This window comes from Tetrao urogallus, assembly GCF_951394365.1.
Source record: "Tetrao urogallus genome assembly, chromosome: 2".
Lineage (NCBI taxonomy): Eukaryota > Metazoa > Chordata > Aves > Galliformes > Phasianidae > Tetrao > Tetrao urogallus.
Window position 1 is genome coordinate 78,275,503 of NC_136814.1, and position 7,350 is coordinate 78,282,852.

Below are 7,350 nucleotides of genomic sequence, written 5' to 3' on the forward strand. Positions count from 1 at the left end.
GATTTTGCATTTTATATATGTATGTGAAATTGTATTTACTTCTTAATTTAAGGAAAGATTTTAACATTGATGGAATTCAGTATAGCAAAACAACCTCACCTCTTCTACACTTAAAGACATATCTCCCACGTACAGAGAAACTGTTGACAATACTGCAGTAAAACACTGAGGAGTTTGTTCTAAGTACAGTGTAGAAACACTTTCAAAGTATGTTAGCATACAGTGCTTCGGCTGCTTTGATTTCTTTGCACAGGAAACAAGAAATACTATTAATCAGCATATCTAGGCTCAGCTTACCATCTTACGTTAATACATCCATGTCTTTGTTGAAGATAGCACTGTGAATGCTCAAAAAATCATCGTAACTTCTGCTGGCAATTAGGATAAAGAAAATTAAACCCAGGAGACACACTAGTTGTAGACATAAAGCTGATTCTCATGGAGGTGACTTCAAGCCAGAAGCATCATCACCATACTGGGAAAGAAAAAGTACTTCATAAAAATGTCAGTATATTTCCACAGATGTTGTAGACCTCTGAAATTTTTCATGATGCTGTGATGTTATCATTCCTACATCAGAAAGGCATATCAAGTATGGCCTCAGCTATGGATACCCGTGTAGCAAACAGAAACAAAACGAAATAGAAGAGAGACTTTCAGTCAGCTATGGCTAACCTTCTTCTCACTAAAGTTCTCCACTGTTGAAATTCCAAATGCCTAAATTAACAACCATAGAATCCATTTGGTGTCCCACTGAAAACTCTTGTTAATATATTTGCTGACCTCCAGAGCTCACACAGCTGTGCAGCTTCCCCTCAAGGACAGCTAATAGTTTAGCATATGGAGAAGTGAAGCAGCAATATGAAATTTTAGGAAGATTGGTTTATTTTTGGTTCTGTCTGTGATAGAAAGGGCTTTCAGAGTCAGTCATAAATGCTTATAAATATTTTAAATGTGTATTTTCAAATGCTTGTCATCTTTGCAGTTGACAGGGAAAGGATTTGCAAGGGCAAAATTAGGCCCAAAGTTAGCTTGGGCCTAACTTTGCTTGTCAAAGGCAATGGTTTCACAGCTTTCAGTGGCTGACAGCAAGTCTTTAGAAAACCTCATCAATTATGTCTCCACGTTTTCAGGAAGGTGAATGATGTAAACTCTTGTGGGTTTGGGGAACAGTGACATTTGTTTTAGTTTTGTTGGTTTTACATATTTTAGGGTGTTAGGCACCAACTTGTAGGAGAAAAGGATGTTACTGTCTGACATTTGCTCTTCCTAGAGTAATAGTAATAAGAATAATCCAGGAAAAGTAAGATCTGGATGTCAGAATTTATAAACTCCATAAAATTATATATTGCCTTCATTTCCTGAGTTTCAGTAACTGCTCAGCATCTCATTACTATGAGAAGACTGATCTATAAACAAATATAATTTATGATTTTGTGGCTAGTTAATGTTTACTCACTACATTATATAAAAGTTAATTTAGGATTTCTCATTCAAATTACATTGGCTATTTATTTGTCAAGATTTCCACTGTATTTTTTTGTTCTTGTCATCTCAATCAATTATTTATTGACATATTTATCATGAAATAAACACAAAAGCTCAGGAAAACATATGCAAGGAGGATGGAAGGAATTAACATTTACAGTTCTTTCTAGCTAATAAACCAGCCTCAATATTCCTGGTGTAAGCTTAAAGATTGACTCATATCTAACATCAGTTTCTTACCCAGTAGAGGATGCAGTCTCAGTGTAAAGGATGGAAGAGAGCAATCTCGTTAGTGTAATCTCAGCAATTCCATACCAGACCACTGCAGCTACAGTGTATGTTCTCTTGCATGGTTGTGACCTTTCTAATCTAAGGAAGATGATTTCACAGTACAGAAATATTTTGTGAAGATTGTGAAGAGCTAGTAATAAGGAGATGCAGATGTGCCTGTCTTGTTTAGTTGGTTTTTTTTTTTTCTTCTCATTATATGTGAGTAGAGGACTTATCACTTACCTAAGTCTCCCTTAAAATTGATCTTCAAAAAAGTTCTTTCTTGTTTTAGGCAATTAGCCAAAATATTTCAGAGAAACTTGATAGTGATGGAAACGTTACTTTACGCTATCAGGAAGATACAAATCTGAATTTATAAACTGCCTCTCCTCCTGCTATTTATGTGGTCTTTGCAATTTCAAAGGACAACCCAGACCTTCAGTGGGATAAAGCACCTCCCATACCTGCCTAAGAGTCTCCATCAGTGGAAAAAGAATGCCTAGGGCAGCCTGCTTCCCATGGTTATGCAGCTTGTTCTGGCTGCAGCTGGGCTGAGGGCACACAGGGCACCCCAGCTGCTTATTATCAACCCCATCACAGATTTCCATCACCTGGGTTCTGCTAGCATAACTTATGGTTCCCAAACCTGTGGTGAAATGAGTCTGTGCCATTTACTTCCAATGATGAGTCTTTGCAGGCCCACTTTAATTTGCCCAGACTGAGGTAGAGAGTGACAGTATGAAAGAGCAGGCCAACAGAACTGGGGCATCAGCTTTTAGGTTTTCATAGATAAGAAACTGGATGGGGTGGAGAGGTCCCTTCATGTAGCAAAGCTGCATCTTGAAAAGAGGAATCACTCCAGTTAATAGGCTTAAGGCAGGACAAATAATGCATTGTACTGTGGTCAGGCTGTTCCACCAGCAGCTAGTTGACATCTGTCATCCTCAGCTACAGACTACTGCCCTGCTTCACCAGCTGGAGGTGAGCTGGTGTGTGTGATTGCCCTTTTTTTCAAGCCCTATGGAATGGTTTGGGTTAATTAAATACTTCTGAACAGTTGTGTTTTTAATTCAGTAACTTTGATAGCCATGAACTATTGAGGTGTGCACACATAAATTGGCATACTGTCATTGCTGAGAAGAGTCTAGTCTCTAGCTTCAGTTGGTCCAGAGGAAGGAGAAAAAACATCTAAACCTGTGAAAAAGGCCAGGTCTGCTTTGACATGCTTGATATATACAACAGTGTGGAAAGGACTTCAGAATGATACTTGGTTCTAATTTATTTGTTCTAGAAGGATTAAGTGTGCTGTAAATACATGTAGGAAGGGAGCATGTAGAGGGTTAATCTATATTCAGAAAACAAATAGTGCAGTGAGTATATACAGGCATATGTTTGTGGATGTTTTTAGAAAGGGCTGGCATAAAGTTAAAGTCCTGAGAACAGTGCTATTGCAAGCAGAATGACACAGGAGAAAATTTAAGATGATACTGTTTTTCCTCTGGAATTCTCTTGTGGAGATCAGAAAGGCTCTTACGCTGGCTGTGCAGATTAATTCAAGATTTACTACTTTTTAATACCACTTTATCTCATAAGGTGGTATCTTTCTTGGTCCAGCTTTTGTATGCAAGGAGATTAGAAGGTAAGGAGCTGGTATGAGAGAGCGAAAATACTGTAAGAATATTGCTGGTTGTGGCAATTCAGTGTTTATATTAAGAAGGCATTATGGGTGAAGGTGTTGCTGAACTTAAGACAGATGAAGGCCTTCGCTCTTGCTTCACCAGGTCATGCAAAACAGTGCACTTATACAAATAGGTCATTTGTTGCCTCATGCTTGTACGTAACAGAATAAGAATGCTAGAATACTTTTGTTGCCTTACTTTGACAACGTGGTGGAAAACTGTGTGGTGTGCTTCTTTACTCATTTTAACTAACAGTTGTCTCTCCAGGGTGAGTGTTTCTACCATACTACTGCATCAAGACTGAACATACTTGTTTGCTATGAAACCCTGATTCTCCTCAGCTTTTTACACGGTCTTTATCTCTTTTTTATTTCATTTATAAGTATCAGTGAACGTTGGTATTGATAGGATTTTCTCCATAGAAATCTCTAATACGTGAATTAAAAAAAAAACAACCTGTTTCTCCTGATCAACAAGCCCCCAAGAATTATCTTAATGAAAGACAATGAAACTACTTCTTCTGTTCTTGATTTCCTGCAACAAAAGTTGTTCCAAGAGAGCGCTGGTAAGTGCTGAGGACACTGCCCAATGTCATTGTGATGCCACCCTTGATTTGAAAGGCCATAGGAAGAGGCCTGTGGACTGGGAGACAGTGAATATCACACCTGTGTACAAGGAGGAAGTACAGGCTGGTCAGATTTGCCTTCATCTCTGGGAATGTGACAGAGAAAATAATCTTGAATGTGTTTCTGAACATAAGAAAGGCAAGAAGGTGATTGAGAGTACTCAGGATGGATTTATGAAAGGAAACTCTTTCCTGATCAACCTGATAGCCTTCTATGAAAAGGTGACTGTGTGTGGAGGGTGTGGGTGTTACATGTTTTGACTTTAAAGAGGCTTTCAGTGCTTTTCCATGATACCCTTATTGACAACATCCTGAGGTACAGGCTAGATAGTGAGATGGACTGATAATTGGCTGAGCTGTCAGGTCCAGGCTTGGCAGTGCAATCACAGGAGAGTGAATAGCAGTGATTGGAATTGCTTTCTGTTCTACTAAGCGTCTCCATTTTCTGCTATTCCTTGCAGTACTCACACAAAGCATGTCTGAATGGAAGTTGCCTTTTTGTAACACAGGCAAGGTTTAAAATGTGGTTGTAGTTCCTCAAGATAGTAGAAGTGTCCCTGAAACGTTGGTAGAAGGAGCTTTGTTGGAAACAGTGACATGTTCCAAAAGCTAAATAGCATGGAAGCCTTCATGATAGTAGTGTGGTGAATCTGAGTGCTTGAATGCTTCTCTTATTCAGTGACAAACCATAATGCTGTTCTAACTTCAACATTCTGAAGTAGTTTATGAAAATTCTTTCATATCATTTGAAGTGCCTTGAAGAAGTTTCTTCAAGCTAACTGTCACACATTATTAAGATCTGGTGCTGTCTAGAAATCTCAATTATTTCAGAATTGGAAATTATGAATGGTTAGGATGAAAGACAAGTTTACCAGACTTTGGGATGTCTATGTTTGAAAAAGTCGAACTAACTAAAAGGATGTTGACTGCTTACTTTCTGTATCTGCATTCCTTCCCCTTTTTATCTCCATGAGTTTGAATTATTGGCCTACAGCTACAAGCTCACTTACAAGGAACTGATCACAATAACAACAGTTGATAGTTTCAAGGGTATCTGGGTTGTTCTGTATCACAAATGTCAGATCTTGTATGCGAAAGGTGTGGAAGGCTGCATTACTTTGGTCTGTGTACTTCCTAAATATTGTTAGAGAAAAGTGGTACTGTGCTACAGGTGCATTCCCTATTTATTTATAAATAGTAACAGTTATGAAATTATAAACTAATTTCTAGAACAACCATAAAAATGGTGAGTATATATATACACACATATTTAGCATGGCCTACACCTGTAATACAGAAGTTTTCATTGCATATTGGAAGAGAGCATTTTTGCTTCTGTAAGGGTTTGGGATTCCATTGAACACATACACATCAGTGTTTTTTTCTTGTTTGTGGGAGGGATTTTCAATCAAGAGGTGCCATTTAACACTATTGGGTCAGGTGTGTTAGAAAAAGGACAGCTGCAGAAAGGAAAAAAAAAAAACCAAAAACTACGAATGAATACTGATGATGTTTTACTGAAGGCTGCAGTGGCTGGCCAGCCACTCTGAAAATAAATTCTGTTACAGAGTGTAACACAGAGGGCTGAGTATATGGGTAGCAGAAACAACAACTTGCTGCTATTCTTACATCTTTGAATTCATCCTATGACCTGCCACTGTGCAAGGAGCACGATAGGACTTGCTGAGAACAATTAGGAACAATTCTATACTGACCCAGAGAATGCTGAGGGAGTAAAGAAAGAGACCAGACTACTGTACAAAGCAGCGACTTTCCTGAGCAATTTCTTCCTCCGGTACAATGTTTACATTGAACTTCAGCTTGGTTCAGTGGTGCAAGAATAACATCTGCAAAGAACTGCAGGAGCTGACAAGTTATTTCTCTCGTTTTCTTACAGCTGAAGTTCTATCTTTCATGTTGCTTGCTAGGTTAACTAATTATAAGTAAGATGTCAGTAGGATTGCTTCTCCTCTTTCTGCAAAGCTAGAACACCTCTTCAAGTGTACGGGACTTTCCTCCTTCTCACAGTCGCCTACAGCTCTCAGGACAGTTGTCTTCTAGCTGAAAGTTTATAGGATCTTAAGTAAGTGACAGTGAAGAGGAGATGGGACAGTTTTAAAATTGAACTTATGCAGGGAAAGAACTGAAGTCTTGGTGTAGGTTGCAAGGCTGTGTAATCTCCTTGAAAACTTGATGAAGCCTCAACCTCTGTCTGAAGCTGATGTCACCTCCTAAAATCCCTCCCAGCTTGAATTATTCTGCATCTAGAAGCAGAGGGAAAAGATCAACCAAGAATTCAACAAGAAGAAAGGTAGTCATAGTGCTAAACAGAACTCGTAATTTATTCCACCCGAAGTTGTTTTGGTGTGAATTGGAAGTGGGCTTAATCCAATTTTTTTAATGTCTCAGAAGAGGAAATACTGCAATTGTATTCACCAATTCAGCAGTTCTCCTCTCAACAGTTTTCATCTGTACTAATGGAGGTGTAGCTCTGGCTTCTCTTTTGGAATAGATGGCTTATAGTGAAGCTGCAGGGGTTGCTACTGTTATCCACAGATAATTAAAGACATTGTGGAACAAACGCTGGAGAGCAGGTGAATAAAGAAATAAGGAAAGGTTAAGCTCTGCTGTCATCCTGACTCATTTCCTCCCTGTGTCAATTAATATTTAGGCACTGGGCTTCAGTGTTTCCATACGGAACCATATCACTTTGGTGTAGCCTATCATAGTATAAATTAGTTAAATATATGCAGGTAGCATGCAAGCTAGTGGGTGTGACCGGTGTGGAGTGTACACGCTTAACAAGGAGCAATACAGCCAGATTTCTGCCCCGGCAAATTATCGATACAAAGCTCCTGCGACAGCACCAGCAGGAGACTCTCGTCTTTTGGGATCCTCTGGTTTGCTGTCAGAATAACATTACAAGTGATGGGAGCCTCAAGCCCTCCCAGGTACAGAGCAAGATAAGGCCTGCAGCTGCCACAGTCCCAGGGGTGCCCTAGTGCCAGTGCTGGGCTGAAGGAATGGCAGAACCCGGGCCATCTGCAGGGGGCAAGACACCGTGGTTTTTCTCATTACAGTTATATATTTTATTTCTAAAAGAGATTTGTTGGTGCTTGAACTTGGCTGAAGATTGACTGTGCAGCCTGCCGCTGTGGTGTTTCTCCCACCGGCACAGCTGTGTCTGCTGCTGATTTAACAGGGCACGTAAGGAAGCAGTTTTTTTCAGGGTTGCTCTTCGCTTTGGGAGGGCTGGAGGATGAAGGGCTTTACGCGATAGAAAGACAG